Source organism: Solanum pennellii, chromosome 5 (genome assembly GCF_001406875.1).
Source record: "Solanum pennellii chromosome 5, SPENNV200".
Taxonomy (NCBI): domain Eukaryota; kingdom Viridiplantae; phylum Streptophyta; class Magnoliopsida; order Solanales; family Solanaceae; genus Solanum; species Solanum pennellii.
The window spans coordinates 43629655-43649274 of record NC_028641.1 but is presented as its reverse complement, the minus strand read 5'-3'; positions in this window follow the sequence as shown (position 1 = coordinate 43649274).

Below are 19620 nucleotides of genomic sequence, written 5' to 3'. Positions count from 1 at the left end.
GAGTCTGGCGCCTTAGACCACTTGGCCATCTAATTTTTATGTGGATTATTCTACGTGTTCACACATGAAGGAAGTTAGATACTTATAGTTACACAAAGTGTAAAAGCTCTCGATAGCACGATAAAGAGTAGAAGAAGGGAGAATTTCCTATAATCGCGCACTCTCTAAGTCATGATTGTGGATCTCTTCACAACCATAAGTCATAAACTACGTAACATCATTGTGTTAAGCTTTAGTTACTAGGTAATTTAGCCTCATACTCTGATACCATGTTTGGAACGACTTAGATTCTAGAATCCGAATTGCAATCAGTGTCGTTGACCTCTCAGAGGTCGCAGAGAAGCCTCATCTTGCATTCATCACATTCGTCTAGCTGAATTTGCGGAAAATTTAGAACATTTTAAACGTGTGAAGTTTACTTAGACTTCTTATAGTCATTACGTACTAAATATTATATACTAAGCTCCACATAAATAGACAACCATCTAATATCAAGAACTTTTCAAAACAAATGATAAATAGAATATATTAAATTGCCAAAACGACCTTACATCAAAAGATTCAAAATGAAATGTGAAAGAAACGATAGGGACAACATCCACTAGCTATGTCTATATACAAAGCTAGAATAGACTGTAGCATCCTCGTAAGAAAGAGGATCTACAAAATGGTTTGGAGAAACACTAAATTCCAAATCGCTGCAAGTGTCGTCAATCTGTCCTCTGACCTGCACCTATAAAAATAGTAAATAGTAGGGGTTAGTACACCACTTGTACTGAATATGGTTTATGCACACATGCACATAGAGCTATGCATGATCAATGAAAGCTCTTCCTAAGCAACATGTCATTTCTTGAAAGTCTAAGCCATTAGTTGTGAATTGTGGTATGAATATGATGTATTTGAATGCATTCAAAGCACACAACTAATTTTCTATATGATTACAACACATTAGTACATCAACATAATTTTAGAACAACTCGAGCAAAGATTGGAAATTTTGGTCCTCCGAACCCGAGAGCTCCTTTCTTGGGACTTAGTTTATTTTTTAGTCTTCTTCTTCTTGTTTTTGTGTAGTTCAATAATTCCTTTGGTCCGATGTTTTACGTACAAGTGCAATGATTCATTGTTGTCCCATACACACAATCAAACTATGTATGTAATCCAAGGACTAAGGAATGATTTCCCTACCTTATAGTGAGTCATTCTTTACACTATATTCATTACATTTCATAAGCCATTCTCGATTGATATTGCCATGTATTCATTACTTTCGTGTTAGGGAAGTTATGGATTATTTAATTGTGTTATATTTATACTTCCCTTTATTGGCATCATATAAGATTTCAATATAAGCCATGACTCTTCCTAATCAACATGCTTTCTTAGGAGGTCAAGTATCTGGACTTGTCTAACTCATAATAGGAAGGTCCTACCATGAATATGTCAGACACCATACACACATAGGTTCACATAATATACATTTCATGTTTTATATTGTATACATTTAATAACAACGAGACCTTGGAATCGTGGATGTAGCATATAGGCATCTCAAGTGAGGACCCAACATATGGACCTCAAACCGAGGGCCTTCTTTAGAAAACACAGATTCTGCTTCATTCGTTCATTCGTACTTGACATTATTGATTTCATTCATTCGTAAGCTGATGTAAACACCATCAATACATAGGATTAAGTTTAAGACTCTCATCGGGATCATGAAGTCCAATGACCAAGAATGACCTAATGTCATTAGTTGAATCTGGTTTCAACTCCTGATAGTCTTGCACAAACACCTTTGGTATCTTTCATTTCATTATCTTTCATACTTTGAGGAAATTTAACCTTAATCAACATATTTCATGTGAGCATCATCATATCCGGTGTCTCCGTCACACCGAAAAGAGGTGGAGTCGTTGGTCAAAGTGAAACCAAAACATGCTAGCTTATTTGGTTCGAAAAAAGCTAGTTCCCTTTGGTGGCAACATAGTTGAAAGACTAGAAGATTTAGGGAGACCCATACCCACCTTGGTGGACATTCTCATCTCATGAGAATTAGGTGAACCTCCGCCCTTCCCGAAAGAGGGCATCACCACTCATAACTAGCCTATCGGTGCTCAATTTAATGTTCCTATTTACATACAACTCATATATCATTGAAGCTTCCTTCTAGCATGAGGTAGTCATAGCTCATTAGATGGTTTCTCATCTCTTCTATACGTATTAAGTATGAATTGTCCTTACACTTACATACAAAATGTGATTGAGACTTGCCTCTTGATATTAAACACTCTCTTAGGTAAGTACTTTTATTGACCTTTACTTAGGCTTGGTTGAGACTTGTCTAGCCATTCGTCCTAGCATCTTATCATGTCGTCACAATTTTAATTAGCATCATAATTTAACATCATTACCCACCTCATTATGTAAATGTTCCTTTCTTCATCTTGTTGTTAACTTACATCATATGCCATGCACATGGCCTTTAGTGTACTTAACACTCATAGTACAAATTTCGGGTTGCTCATATTTGGTTAAGTGTTTCATGATCATCTAAGTGCATATTGTGCAAGACTTATACATCTTGCGCATTCGGTCAAGTGGATCCATGTTCAAACCCTTGGGCATCCTATAATTTTTTATTATTTGTGAGACTTATGTATCTCACACATTTGGCCTTGAGGTCGTGTTCTATTCCCCTCTCTCACAAGATTGGCATATGATTAGTATTGGCGTAAACAATTGGGAATAACTTCATAGTCAATTTATTGACACAAGCCAAACATTCATTCAAATATAATTTCATGGAATCATAAGACAATTTTATTACATATTTTGGAGATAATGTTGTAGGCCAATTTATTTGCATAATTCTTGAACTTTTAACCTTTGATTAACTTACAAGAACAATTCAATGTTTGTATGTACATAAGTTCATGTGGATAGGGTATGTTGGGACTTGTCCCATTGATTGGCATACCCTGTGTTATGACTTCATTAATGTAGAGATTGGTATGAAATTTCTAGTTTTTGAAGTCATATGATTAGACATATGTATTACTTGCCAATTTGTTGGAAAAAATCATAATTCCACTATACATTGGTCATGAGAATATCATTGGCCAATTCAACTAATTTCATGTAGATACCATAGCTAATCTCATCATTTTAGTACATCAATCTTTCCGTCATTTTTTGAAAGAAATGTTGTAGAAAATTCTATTAAACAACCAATTTATACCCCAAATAATTGGCATAAGATAGCCAATTCTTTCAGATGTGATTTCATGGAGATCTTTTAAGCCAAACTTATACCATAACTTGAGGCTTAACGTTTTTAAACATCCTGAACAGCATAATATGATCATTTAACGAATACAAGATAATCAAAAAGTCACATTTACAGTACGTATGCACAACAAACTATAATCATCTTTATACATAACATTATCGAACACAGCTTATCATAATATCATTCTCTTAACCAATCTTTGTTAATGACTTCAGGGTAAAGTTGTTAAGACATATTGGACAGAATCATATTAATATTTGATGAATTTAGCATCTTCATAACATCACAACAATAGCAAGTGAACATTCGTCTAAGATACATAAATCACCTAACACAATCACGGACGTTCTTAGCCTATCATTGATTCTTAGTTTTCATTATAGTATTAACATTATGCGACTAAAAGTTTATAATTTCATTCGATACTCATCATTCAAGAACAATACATTTTAAGAATAGCCAGCACTACATACCAACAACATGATCTCTAACCTATTCAATATTCTAATCGAAAAGGATACTAGGGACAAGGAGTTCGACGAGAATAGGGACAACCCTAGTTTTAAGATCTTTGATTTTGTGGGAAAGAAAATTCTCTTGGAGATAGGATTCCAGGAGAGAAACCCATACCTTATGTAGAATTTATTCTACTAAGATCACGTTGAAAGAAACCTTGAACGAAACCTTGAATTCGCCTAAGAACACTTAAGCGTTCTACGTTTTCTTGCAGTTTGTTGCCTGCTACCTTAGCGTCGTGAGTGTCAACGTTTTGATCCTGATTTTTAGGATTAGGAATTGATATTGAATTATAAAACCTAGGTTTAATAAGTTAATTTAATAATTAACCAATTACCGAAACGCTCGTCCTGAGTTGACTAAACATAGGAGAACATAATACTTGTTCAAATCTGAATTTTTCCTTTGAATTTCGTTTTGTCCCTTTAAATTAATAAATTAATTGGATAATTTAATTTATTAAGGGACCTAGTGTGATAAATAAAGTTCCCCTATATCATTGGAACCAAAATTAAACCATTTGTACCATCCTAGGTTAAGTACTAGGTTGTCTTTTTCTTGATCTAACCGATATCTTGAAATTGCTTTATGATTTCGGTTTTACCCCTTAAAATCATTTATTTAAGTTACTAAATTAATTAATTAAGTAGAATAGGGTAATTATTAATGTATCCCTAGGTTATTACGAAATTAACTAACTCTATGGATCATCCTACATTAGGTACTAGGTTGTCTCTTCAACTAGTACTTGGTTAGTGTCAACCCGATTTAGTCCTAGTTTGTCGGGTGCACTAGTGGGTCCATTTAGGTTAGTCCTAGGATATTTATCTATTTTGGAAAAATATTTAGAGTCTAGAGTTGGTTATATAGTTAGGCCCCACATGGAGGGACCCGTCCGCACATGCTGCCCCTTAACTACCCTTATTGAATTCGGTTAGGGTGGTCCCCTCCTTATGGGTGATTCCCACAAGCTTTGTCCATGTGCTTGCACATGGGTTGGTTTTACTTTCAGAACTAACTATTCTGGATGTCCTATTTAATATATTTACTTATTGTCCCCAGGACCCTCACCATGTCCTTGGGCACTGCTTAATTTACATAATCATTTTAATTGATCATGTGCTATGGTATCTAGGATTTACACTTGGATGCCTCATACCCTGAGTATTACATTAGATCACTATTTAAGCTTAGGGTCTTTGTTGCAGGTACATCTATAAGAAAGCTTGGATTATATTATGCTTATTTTGGTGTATATATAGAAATTAGCTAACACCCTTAGCTAATTTTTATATACTATGCCCAATATATCTCAACATAGGGCATTAGGATACTTATTAAATCAATGTTCTTATATATGAAGGATCTTGTTATTTTTATTACTTGTGCATACATAAAAATTGTCTAACACCCCATAGCCAATATTCTATAATATTCCCAATATTTTTCGATATTGGGCATTGGATTGCCTATGTACCCTAATAGTCATTCTAACGGACTTACTGGGCTCTTCATTAAATATATGATTTTTCGGAATATTATAATGGGAGACGAAGCTCAAGGTCATCTTGTATATGATATTTGCATGGGTTCTTCACCAAGTTTTCTTTGTTACTTCATCTAGTAGAGGTATAGTGATCCTTCATCTCTATATAAGCTTTCATCTAGAGAGTTCTACTCAAAATTTTCAAAGAGAAAGTATGATCAAATTTCTTATCTTGCAATCTAGCGATGGGTTCTTTCTCAAAGAATTTTCTAAGGCTTTCTTATGATGAATTGATGTTAATGTGTTTAATATAACGTCATTTTTAATCCAATTGCATGACTAACCCGTGGCCCCTTCAAACTCCCATCCTATGTATTGGTTATTGGGATCTTGATGTTAGAAGGATTATAATGTGATTCAATTATGTTAAATTTGTGGTTAGGTACTACCTATGATAGAATATGATGATGAATTATGTGTTGTTGGGACAATGTGGATTTATGCTTGAAGACTTGATCTCTACTTCCTATTGATTGTTAATGTAAGGTATTTATGGTAATATCATCTCTATAGACCATATATGTTGGATTTCGTTTATGATAAGATACTTGTAGCTACTTCGTTTTATTGATATTATTGATGAATTGTGTCTATAAATCTTTGATGATCAAATCAAGGGAGTTTTGGATCTAAATTCCTCTAATTCTATGGACTGATGATGTAGTGTACTTCATATGATCTTGATCTTGTTATGATTAATGCATGATTTCGATTATAGTAGTGTGCTTTGAGCTACTTCCCTAGATTTTGATTGTTAATGAAATATGAGTACTGTTCAATTATTACCAAAGGTTAATGAATTGGAATGATCTACTCTATTTCTCTACTTTTCTGTAGAATTGTTAGTTGATGAAGCCTTGTATTGAATTATGTAATGTGGTCCACTTGTGGTGGTGATGTTTACTTTTTTTCAATATATATGAGTTGATTATGTCCTTGAAGGCAACTTGGTGTTATATTAGTGTATGCTTATGATGATCACACTATTTGAAAACTATGCCTAGTTTCCTATTCTAGCTATGATCTAGGTTGTATAGCTAATGTTATGAGAATCTGAATAGTTATTTAGGGTTTGTTTAGGTTCTGCCATTGATGAGTTATAATGTTTACTAATCCCTTACCTATGTACCCCCATATGAATGTGTGATTAGCTAAAGTGAGGAATCTTGAAAGTAATGTGATGTTATCTTGTCTCCTATTCTATTATGTGTTGTGTGGTCTATGCATGAAAGTGCATTTGTTCCTAAGAGGGTGACTGCCTCGATATGTTTTTGATAGTCATTATGTGATCATGTAAACCAATGTACACATACTCAAACATTATTCATTCTTACAAGTAGTATAGGTTCATGGTGTCTAATGAAAGGTTTTTCTCATGTGCACTAATGTCTGCTACTATTCATGTAAAGTATATGTACCTATGAAGTATGTGATGTATCATTAAGTAGGATTACTTGATTGGTGTACTAGTATGGGAAAGGGTATGGAACCTTGTCTATGCATTGCACATGTGTGCCTTGATACGATAGTTCCTAGGTTTGGTTTCCTATGCACATGAATAATAAAGTATGGTTATGTTATGAAGGTGCACAGTGTCTTAATATGTTTACATGAAAGGATTTCTCATAAATACACTTATGCATTAATATATGAACATGTGTGGCCTTAATGTGTTACGTTAAAGGATTGCTCACATATATGTATACATACACAGTGTATGATGATCTACTTAATAGAGGGGCCTTGAAAGGTGTTCTCAAGTGTACCTATAACTAGATTGTGCTTGAATATGCTATGTCCATGTGAAAGGATTTCTCACATGATATAGGTTAATAAATGTAATCTAGGACCTATTAGCTAAGCATATGAGGAGTCAATCTCCTAATCCTAATTTTATAAAGTAATGTTAATAAAGGATTTTCAATAAAGAGAACTTATCTTAGCAATGAGTGAACTTAGATGAGGGGTGCCCTTTCAAAATGTGGGAAGGCTTGCTCAACGTAGTCCTCAAGAGGTGGATAACTACAATGCCTCAATAGGCATAAACAGGGTTTCCATAAGTGGATAACTAGAATGCTCCATTTTGTATAAAGACGATTTACACATATACCTCCAATATCCATAAACTATGCTTGCCTCATAGGATCTAGCAAGGGATATCACTTAGTATGCTAGAATGTGTTAATGTTCTACCTTTGCTAGGTAGAGCACCTTCCATTAGTATAAGGATCTAGAACACCAAATTAAATATTTAGAACCCATGGTCCTACTGTTGGTTAAGGCTATTGTTTCCCTAATGTAAAATGGACAATGGATGTAAATGGCTAGTACCCTAACTAGAATAACCTAAAGGTAGTTGCTTAGTGTAGGTGGGGCTATGGACCTTCACCTATGCATTTCACTAGTGGCTCTTGAAGGAAGTCCTAGGAAGGTGTTGTAATGCATGTGACTACGTTTATGTTCCTTATGCATGACACTGTATTGTTTACTTGTCGTGATGATAAGCATGGTATGAGTCCTAATGGGTCTACATGTTGTGGTATCTTCATATGTGCATAATTTTAGTCTTGGTGACTATATGATGAATGTATTACTTGGTGCAAATGAAGTGTTTATACTTGCCATGTTGATGTATGAAGTGAATTGTTAAGGCTTGTGGTCTCATGATAGGTTTACTAAGTATGTGTAAAGTTATGGGGCTTCACATATACATTGCACTAGTAGACTTAGACTGGGATTATGAGTAAGTTATTATAATGGTCTATGTAAAGTGAAGTTAGTATAATTGCAAGTTGAATGTGGCTTACTTTAATGATATTTTGAGTCTTGTTTAAATGTGTCTATGATGTACTATACTGCTATGGTGGTATGTGTTAGATTACGTAGGTTGTACGTATGATTTCCTTGTATCCTTAAGGTTATGCATTGTATCAAGTATTACAAGAGGTTTACTTGGGAAGATAAGGAATTAAGAAGAAAAAGATTCACTGGTAAGTGGGAATTATGCTTACTGCAAAAATGAATATGTTCACTGCAAAATGAATATGTTCACTGCAAAATGGTCCTAGTGAAGGCTCAAGTCTGTGGACAAGACCCAGATCCAAAAAAAGGCCTGCAGTATGGTCCGTCGATGGACCTACTGGGCGTCAATGGGTCCGTCGATGCAGGCTGCAACGTCACCGTCATGCACGCTTTTTCATTAAGAGGTGAATGGGAAATTCACCCCACATCCTAAGCTTACCCTAGTTGGTATTTTTTGGTATATTAAGTTGATTAAAAACGTGACAACCCTATTCCTAATCCATTATTAAATATTAGACTTCCCTCTCCCAAAATATCCTTGCTAAAAACTTCAATGGGAGATGAAGCTCAAGGTCATCTTGTAGATGGGATTTCCATGGGTTCTTCACCAATTTTTCTTGGTTCCTTCATCTAATAAAGGTATGGTGATCCTTCATCTCTAGATAACATTTCATCTGGAGAGTTCTTCTCAAAGTTGTCAAAGACAAAATATGATCAAACTTCTTATTTTGCAATCTAGCCATGGGTTCTTTTTCAAATTGTTTTCAAACGCTTTCTCATGATGAATTGATGTTGATGTGTGGATTTTCACGTGATTTTCAGTCCAATTTCATGATGAACCCATGATCCCTTCAAACTCTCATTTAGGACTATTTATTTGTTATTAAGATCTTGATGTTAGGAGTATGATAGTGTGATTCAATTATGTCATGTTGATGTTTAGCTACTGCCTATGATGTTATGTGATGATAAATTATGTGTTGTTGGTACAATGTGGATTGTTCCTTGAAGTCTCGACCTCTACTTCCTATTGATTGTTAATGTATGGTATTCACAGTAATCTCAACTCTATAGTGCATGAATGTAGAATTCGTTTATGATATGATACTTGTATAAACTTTCTTATTTTGATATTATTGATGAATTGTGTGTATAAATCTTTGATGATTAAATCAAGGGAGTTTTGGTAAGGATGATCTACATTTCTCTAATTCAATGGATTGACGATGTAGTGTACTTGATATGATCTTGATCTTGTTATGATAAATGAATGATTATGATTATGTTAGTTTACTTTTATCTACATCCCTAGATATGGATCGTTTATGAAATATGAGTATTGATCAATGGTGATCAAAGGTTGATGAGATGGTAAGATCTACTCTATTCCTCTACTTTTCTATAGAATTGTTAGTTAATGAAGCCTTGTATGGCATTGTGTGGTATGGTCCACTGACGGTGGCGGTGTTTACTTCTTGTCAATATATACGATTATAGACTTGAAGGTAACTTGTTGTTTTATGAGTTCGTGGTTATGAGGATCACACTATGTGAAGCCTATGCTTTGTTTCCTATTCTAGATATGATCTAGGTTTTATTGCTATTTTTATAAGCATGTGAATGGCTATGTTAGGGTTGGGTTAGGTTCTGTTATTAATGAGTTATAATAGTTGATAATCCCTTACAATTGTACCCCTATATAAATGTGAGAATATCTAAGGTGAGGAGTTTTGAAAGTAATGTGATGTTGTCTAGTCTCGTATGCTATTATGTGTAGTGTGGTGTATGCTTGAAAGTGCATTGTGTTCCTAAGAGGGTGGATACCTCAATATGTTGTTGATAGTCATTATGTGATCATGTTGACCAATGTACACACATTCACACATTATGCATGCTTACAAGAAGTGTAGGTTCATGGTGTCTAACGAAAGGTTATTCTGATATGTACTCATGTCTAATACTATGCATGTAAAGTATATGTATCTATGAAGTATGTGATGTATCATTAACTAGGATGACTTCATAGGTGTACTAGCTTGGGCAAGGGTGTGTGACCTTGTCTATGCATTGCACATGTGTGCCTTGATAGGATATTTCCTAGGTTTGGCTTTCTTGTACATGAATATGAAAGATGGTTATGTTATGAAGGTGCTTAGGGTAATTATGTGTTAATCTGAAAGGATATATCATAAATACACTTATGCATTAATCTATGAACATGTGTAGCGTTATTGTGTTATGTGAAAGAATCACTGACATATATGTATACACACACACATGCATGATGATCTACTGAATAAAGGGGCCTTGAAAGGTGTTCTCATGTGTACCCTAAACTAGATCATGTTTGAATATGCTATGTCTATTTGAAAGGGTTTCCCACATGATATAGGTTGTTGAACGCTCATATGTGACCTATTAGGTAAGTATATATGCAGATTTAATCTCCAAAGCCTAATTTTAGAAAGTAATGTCAATAAAGAGATTTCAAAAAGGGAACTTAGCTTAGCACCTAGTGAACTTAAATGAGGGGTGCCCCTTCCCCATGTGTGAAGTCTTGTGCACCATAGTCCTCACGAGGTGGATAACTACAATGACTCAATAGGAATAAAGAGGGTTTCCATAAGTGGATAACTACAACTCCTCATATGGCATAAAGTGAGTTTCCACATGTACTTCCCAGTTCCATAAACTATGCTTGCCACATAGGATCTACCAATGATATCACTTTAGTATGCTAGCATGTGTTAATGTTCTAGGTTGTCTAGGTAGAGTACCTTAATTTTGTGTAAGGCTCTACAACACAAAATTCCATGTTTAGCACCCATAGTCTTAGTGTTGGTCAAGAATATAGTTTCCCTAAAGTATAATGAACAATGAAAGTAAATAAGAAGGACCCTAACTAGGATAACCTAAGGGTAGTTCCTTGGTGTAGGTGGGTGTATGAGATTTCACCTATGCATTGCACAAGTGGTTCTTGAGGGAAGTCCTAGGTAGGTGTTTTAATGAATTAGACTAAGTTTATTTTCCTTATGCATGGAATTGTAGTGTTGACTACTTGTTGTGATTATGTGCATGGTATGAGTCCTAATGGGTCTATATGATGTGGTGTATTCCTATGTGCATAATGTTAGTCTTGGTGACTATATGATGAATGTATTACTTGGTGTGAATGAAGTGTTGATACTTGCCATGTTGATGTATGAAGTAAAATGTTAAGGCTTGTGGTCTCATGATAAGTTTACTAAGTATGTGTGAGATTATGGGGATTCACATGTCCGTTGCACTAGTAGACTTACATTGGGATTATGAGTAAGGTATTATAATGGTCTATGTGAAGTGAAGTTAGTATATGTGCAAGTTGAATGTTGCTTACTGTAATGATGTTGTTAGTCTTGATTAAATGTGTCTATGATGTATTGTACTCCTATGATGGTATGTGTTGGCTTATGTTGTTTGTATGTATGATTTCCTTGTGGCCATAAGGTGATGCATTGCACCAATTATCACTAGAGGTTTACTTAAGAAGATAAGGAATTAAGCAGTAAAGGATTCACTGTAAGACGGAATTATGTTTACTGTAAAAATGAATATGCTTATTTTAAAATGGTCCTAAATGTGCCTTGAATGCAATGTGATTTTATATGATTTATGACCATTGAATATGCCTATATTAAGTATATGATATGTATAATGCTTATTGTATCAAATTTTTATGAAGTTTTCACAAAAAGGAATGATGCATGGTTTCAAGTAAAATGTCTCTTTTAAATTGATGTTTTTTCATGGTTACCGTACTTAGTGCATTTTTATACTAACTCCATTCTTATCTACCTTGATACATAAAATGTAGGTTATGGATGCTTAAAAGATTTCATTAATGGTGAGGAGCTTGATATTTGATTTCCAAGCTCAAGGTAAGGAATCCTTAAGTCCAAGAATTTCCTAAGTCATGGCTCAATGTAAAAGTCTTGTAATAAGTTTAGTTATGAATTATGTTGTTAGGTCCGTGTCCCTAATCTACTCTAATGATGTTGAGTCTAGGATTCCAAAAAAGACTATAGTCTTTAACTATGTATTATTATATTTTATATATAATGGAAGTAATGTTATAGCATATGAGGTGCTATGAATGTTTTAAATTTTCCACTAAATTTACCTATGAAAACACGATGAATGGATTATATGGGCTTGTACAGGACCTCCAAGTGATCAAGTACTCTATGTTTCTTCTAGGGGGTTCTCTCCGGGTCGTGAAAACTATAGTTTTTGCAGCCAAAAGAAAACCAATGAATAAAATACATTCTAATGGTTTCATCACTTTAAAATTAAAGGTAAGTGAATATCTCATTATAAAAGGTTTAGTGTATACTAAAATTGATAGCCTCTTAACTTTTAGAATGTATAAAGGTACTCTATTGAGCATCTTAATATAGTGTAGTCATGTTGACTTGAATTTTTGTAGAACAACTCAGTGAAGGCACTGCGAGGCATGTGCAACAATCTATGTTTTCTTGTATGGGTTGAGTGATAGCCAAAGAAATGGTTATGACATATAAAAAACAAAAGCATTTACATATAAGAATTCATTCTTCTTAAGCTTTATATAATTATCATATGTGTCTCAGTCAGCGGACCGATGCAATTGATAAGATACTGTTAGGAATATTTTAGTTATCTAAAACTAATCGCTGATTAACTATTATTTTAATTTTTTTTAAAAAAACTCTAGAAAAGCGACGGCTAGTTGAGGTCTGGAAGCGCAGGTGCAGGATCAGCGCAAAAGGCTATTGAAGGGGCGACGAATGCTGGAAAAGCTAAAGCAAACCATAGAAAAGCGACGGCTAGGGTCCTTAAGTCTGTGGCTTTTCTGCGATTTTATTTTTTTGAAAAAATCAAAATAGTGCTGAACAAGGTCCTTTAATCCGTCGATTGTAAAGATTTTTCAAATTTTCAGTCAAAGTAAAGCGACGGATGGGGTTTCTTAGTGTGTCAGTTTTTGAGAATAGAAAAATTAAAAATTAAGAAAAGTGACAAATTTCATCTCTTTTTGTAATTTTAAAAAAAAAATTAAAAAGAGATGCACGGCGTCACATTATTCAAAACTGTGTTTATTTTTTAAAACAATAATAGATGATGCAGTCCGTCACTTTATGAAAGCTTGATTGTGTCGCTCTTTCGCCGCTTTTGACAAATAAAGTGACGTAGTTCGTCGCCTTTTTCCATATTATCTTGATAGTTTTTTTGTAGTGTCTGTAGTACATGAACAGAAAACTCATCCTCAGCTTACATTCAAATTATTTTATTTATAAGATCAAATATCTTTTTTGTTATAAAGAAACTACCAAACCCACGCTTGTCAAACAAAAATTATTGTTAAAGTTCACCAGTTACTATTTTACCACATAGATGATCAGTTTACATTTTATTTAGAAATGTATAAATTAAAGATAACCTCTTTGTGTAATTAGTTTTCCTTTTTAATGGGTGTATGGTTTTTTAGATATTAATTTTTTGAAATGAATATTTAATTTAAATAATAACTGTTTCAAAAATGAATTTAATTTAATTTTGTTGTTACACAATTTATTTATTCGTTCTTATTATTATTATTATTTGAATTAAAAAATAAGATAACCTTCCGCAAAAAAAAGAATCACACACCCTACTTTTTATAAATGTTTTTAAATTATTTCTCATTTTTTATAGAAAATATGTAGATAATAATTATTATATATATTTAGATATTTTTTTTGTGAATCAATTTTATATTTTATTATTTTTATTTAAAAAATGTAAATTCGGAAATCTAACTTTACTTTTACAATTGTAATGTAAACATATAAATAATTTTAATTAGTTAAGAAATTCCAACATGTCTTTTAAAACAGTTACTTTATTCATTAATAAATAAAATTGAATTAGTTAATTAGTTAAAATGTCATAGATTAATGGTGGCGCTGAAGAATAGGCACTATAATCTCTCCTATATATGCAATATTTATCAAATTGTATCATGATGATCATTCTTTATTGAAAAACAACAGATATCAAAATGCCACATTGAAAAGGCATGATGTGACGATCTAGGGGTACCCCCTAGAAGTAAAATGGGTTATAGGACCTTGAAAGACCTCATACAATTCAATTAGCTTTCATAGCATAGGAAATAGAACAATAGAATCAAAACAATAGTCTAAGTACAATAGTTTATTTAATAAAAAAAAAGCAGAAGTTTAAAGCACTTGTCACAATAGTCATTTATTATAACAGAATTAAATTTGACCTAGCTCACACATCATGTCCAAAATACATAAATAGAAGAAACAAAAAAAAAACACAGGAATCTGTCCTTGAAGCATGAGGACTCACAAAAGCTCAACCTGACTGCCGGACTCTACATTTTGGGAAATATTGGTAAGAGTAAGCGTTAGTACAAAGAAATGAACCAAGTATGATGACTATCCACAAAAACTTTTAATCATGCTATAAGGGGGTATTTTATTTCCTGACATGCAGTTGACCAAACTAAAACATGATATAACAGAGTTAGAAAACGTAACTCATAAAACCATGGTCAATGCGATGAAACATCTTTAAATCGTTTGAACAGATATGAAATACTTATTGAAGTAACCTTAGTTCATTATTAGTGAGGGGGATTATCCTTAACCCACATAGAGAAACTGTCACCTATAAAATGATCAACCTGTGTCTCCCTCATCGAAAAGGATTATCCTACTCTCCATTGTAAGTACCATCACATCTAGCTAAGATAGATCCACTATCTAATATATATGTATGAAATCATCCTCGGGGGAATAATCAACAATCAACCACAGCTATGGTGTTTGGTCCCATCCACGTGTTGTGGGTTGACACCTACAATTTCTAAAAATGGGTAATTTTTCCTTTCTTTAATCATGGAGTTACATTATCTCTTCCTGGAGATCATTTGTCCTCGAATGAGATTCAAGTCGTTACGAAGAGAGTAGGAGAGGATATAACAACTCAACCTACAATAAAACTTCACATCAATGCATATAATCAAGGATGAACTATCACTTCTAAGTTAGGATGTTATCAAAATATCATAAGAGGGGTGAAACTAACTTTAACAGCCCAATATGCATGTAATGCATATATCAGGCAAGGAAATATAAACTCAAAGCTAACATCCGAGGAGGAAACATCAACTTCACACTAAAATTATGCTCATAACAGCATATCAAGTATCTTACATGCAATTTATACTCATGTGCACATCAACATGTATAATTAAAAACATTGACTCATTTTCTTCATAAATCATGCATAGTAAGGAAATCATGGAAACACATAAGACACATGACTCCAAGACAAAGAATAATGTATGAGTAGCCATTTACCTCAAGCTAGTGTAGTAGTAGAAGGAAAGAGAGAAGGATATCAGGACATTGTATCGGCCTTGTCCTCCGAATATCACCCTCAGTTAATTGATTCCTTCATAACACTTTCATGGAAGCTTTTTCTTTATTTCTCAACTTATTGACTTCCCCGTCTAAAATATCAACCGGAAGTTCCTCATAAGAAATATTCTCCTTACTCCAAACCTTTCTAAGGAAACTATTGATGTCAGATCACCAACACATTTCTTCAATATGGATACATTGAAAATAGGATGCACCAATGTCAACTCATTTGATAAATCCAGGCCATAAGCAACATTACCAACCCCTCACAAAATATTATATGTGCATACATATTGGGACTAATGTTCTCTTTCTTAACAAACCAAATTACACCCTTCATGGGTGAGATTTTGGTTCAACTCAATCATGAACATCACACGCAAGATCCTTCTCTTCTAGAATCGACATATGACTTGTTGCAACTTTGAGTCGTCTTCAACCTTTCTGTATGACTCATGTACAAACTAGAGTCCTTTTTGGGAAACTTGACCCACCTCTAACCATACTAAAATATATCTACACCTCCTACCATATAAGGCCTCAAATGTAGCCGTATTGGTACTCGAGTGATAGCTATTGTTATAAGAAAATGCAATAATGGAAAGTGGTTATCCCAATTACCCATAAAATCATTCACACAATATCTTAACATATCTTCCAAAGTGTATGCTCATGATACCCATCAGTTTAGGGATGAAAGACCATACTAAGCTTAAAATGAGTACCAAGACCCATATGTAATGACTTAAAAAATAGAGATATGAATTGCGTGCCACAATAGGAAAAAGTGGACAAAGGAAATCCATGAAACGTTACCATTTCTATCATGATAAGTTGACATAGTGCTCCGCCGATTATGAAATCTTGATGGAAAAGAAGTGATCCAATTTCTTCGTCTGATATACTCTAACAAAAATCTAGTCATGTTGTCGCCGGGTGTGTGGTAAACAAACAATAAAGTTAATTTTTATGTCTTCGCAGTTTATAGTAGGAATGCAATTATCTTGGGACAAATCCCCAAGTTTATGATGCTCATCCTTCATTTGTCGGAAGTTAGGATACTTGGGCAAAAAATCACGCAATATCCTTATTCATTCTGTTCCACCAGTACACCTCCTATAAATAATGGAGGATCTTAGTGGCTATCAGGTGAATGGATTGACTTGAACTATGGGCTTATAACAAGATTAGTTCCATGAAGTCATCAACATTGGTAACACAAAACCGGCCTTGCTACCTATCTATACCATCTCCCCTTAGGATATATAATCAATGGACTTGTTAAGCACAACTTCATTCAATTCAACTAAAATTGGATCAAGGCCTTGCTTGGATTAACATCTTCCACAAAAGAGAATCTTAACCATTATGAATCGTAACACCACCCTTAGTGTATCTGAAAAACCAATCGGTGTAGTCTATGAATATTTCAACTAAATAATTCTTTTCTTCTTAAATATGAGCAACTAAGCCCATGGATAACCGACTAAGAGCATCCGCCACCACATTAGTTGGAACAACCCGATCACACCGACTACTCGTAACGTGGTGTACTTTACCACTGAAGAGGTCTTATACACGCCTTACATCATTCAAACCATTAGATCATAAGGAAAATGACAAGGAATTAAAGTTTTTTTTTAAAAAAAACCATTACTTTAAAAACACAACATTTAAAATCATAATGGAAGCCTCGATCTCTGATACCCTCAAACTTACTTCGCAAATAACAAGTAAAGCGGTTGTATCAAGTAAAGAACCCAACTAATGAGGTTGGGATCGTTCCCATGAAGAAAATAGTTCGGACTTAACTTTAATCTATTATTACTATTATTTAGTCAATTATTACCTTAGAAAACAAAAGACAATAAAAGGGGGGGCGTTTATTCTAAATTAATGAAAATAACCGACTAAATTAAAGTAAACAACTAACAGATTCAAATCTTGGAGTTTAATCTATTAATAAAAGTAACTAGGGTTTAAGTGTTCCCCACAGGTTCCTAACTTGAAAATTCATACTATAACAATTCTTTTCTAGTATAGTGCATGCAAAGTGATAAGTTATGTATTTCTAAATCCTTGGTCCGGCATCAAGAAAATTTCACTCCGCACGTTGGTTCTGCTACGTGTGTGGCTATACTAACCCTATCTTTACCTCATATTAAGCATTTTATTCGATATTTGACTAAGTTATTACCTCGTACCAATCGACACTAGCCTATTAGATAGAATACACTAAATCTATGTTGATAATTATTTTCCTATTATCTACCTCCTTAGTCCGGAAAGTAGCATTAAGGCGAGTTCTAACGTTGGCCATCCGTTAAAAAGACTTCTAAACGAAAGAATTATCAATACATGCAAGACACTATTCTGGAATTGTTATTTTAGTTAGATTTTACCTCATTTTTCACCCATGGTTCCGACAACCCTAGTTATTTAGTTTAGTTACCCATAGTCATAATCACAGTATTTATAAATTTAATATAAGAATTCATGCACTTACTTTAATGAGAAAGAATAAAATCTAGAAATTCACTTGATTAGTCAACAAAATCAGCAACAATCAGTTCTAGAAAAAGTTTAACAATTGCTGAAATTAATCCTTCAATACTTGAACAAGAGAACTAATGATTCTCCAATAGTCTAACAATCAAAAAGTCTAATATCAAAGAGTCTACTAACAAAGAGTCTAACCCCAAAAACGAGGTTTTTAAAACTATTTATAATAAAAACAAAACCTAATAAAACAAGAATTCTAGTACTGAAAATCTATCAAAACGCGGCTGGGTTGACGGACCTCGTGACGGACCGTCGTGGTCACGACGGGACGTCATAGCCTCCGTTGTCCCATACATCACAAATTCTTCTGCTGCTTTCTTCATTACCCTCAACGCTAGGTATGACGGACCGTTCCAAGCACGACGGTTCGTCAAGGGTCTCCGTTCCATAATACATAAACTTCTTAGAATTTGGGTACTGGGATTACTCTCTGATCATTGCCAAGAAAAGGGAAGGACGGACAGTCGTGGCTATGATGGTCCGTCGTGGAATTTCGTAATCCCACACTAAGTCAGACTTCCCAATCTTCCTTCAGCAGCTACACAATGATGCCACCTACGGACCGTCACAGGCTCGACGGACCGTCATGAGCTCCGTAGGTGCTAACTTTTTTGCATTTCTTGCTCGAAAACATCTTTGGACATATTTCCGGTAAATAATTAGAAACTTGCAATACAATAAATACAAAAAGGCTTTTGGACACACACTAAATTTAAGGAAAAACATTAAAAATACCGTGAAACCACGGTATATCAACACCCTCAACTTAAATTCGTTGTTAGTCCTCAAGCGACACACTATGACTCACTACGAAATATTTGTACAATAGTATCCATGTTTTGGCTTTCGCAATCATTTTGCTATTCATCCCGATCAATCTCATCATGTTTATGCATGTTATCACTATTAGGGTTAAATTATGTGGAATCAGACCATGACACACACTAGCCACGCACTGACACCTATCCTCTTCAATTTCTCACTAGGTGCTAATATTTCTGATATTGCAACTAGTGTATTCACTTCAAAACAACATCCTCATTTTTCACACAATGATTTCAGTTTGAGTATAAGGATTACATTTCAACACTCACTCCCAAAACAAATTCACAACTCATTCATGCATATTGGCATAAGCTTTCCCTTATTTTCACTGCTTTAAGTTCGCCATACAACTCATAGGATCACGCTAGGACTTTCTTAGCTTGTAACATAGGCTCCGAGTCAGGTAGGGTATATTTAGGTATACATTAGTGACTTTTTGCGCTCCTTGACATATTGGCTAAATATACCAATTTTTATCGTTTTATTTTGCCCAATTTCTCATATTCTTTCACCTTGCTATTTTCCCTTCTTTCTTTATTTGTGTAAGTGACTCTTTTTCGTTTATTGCTTGTATTTATTATATATATATATATATATATATATATATATATATATATATATTT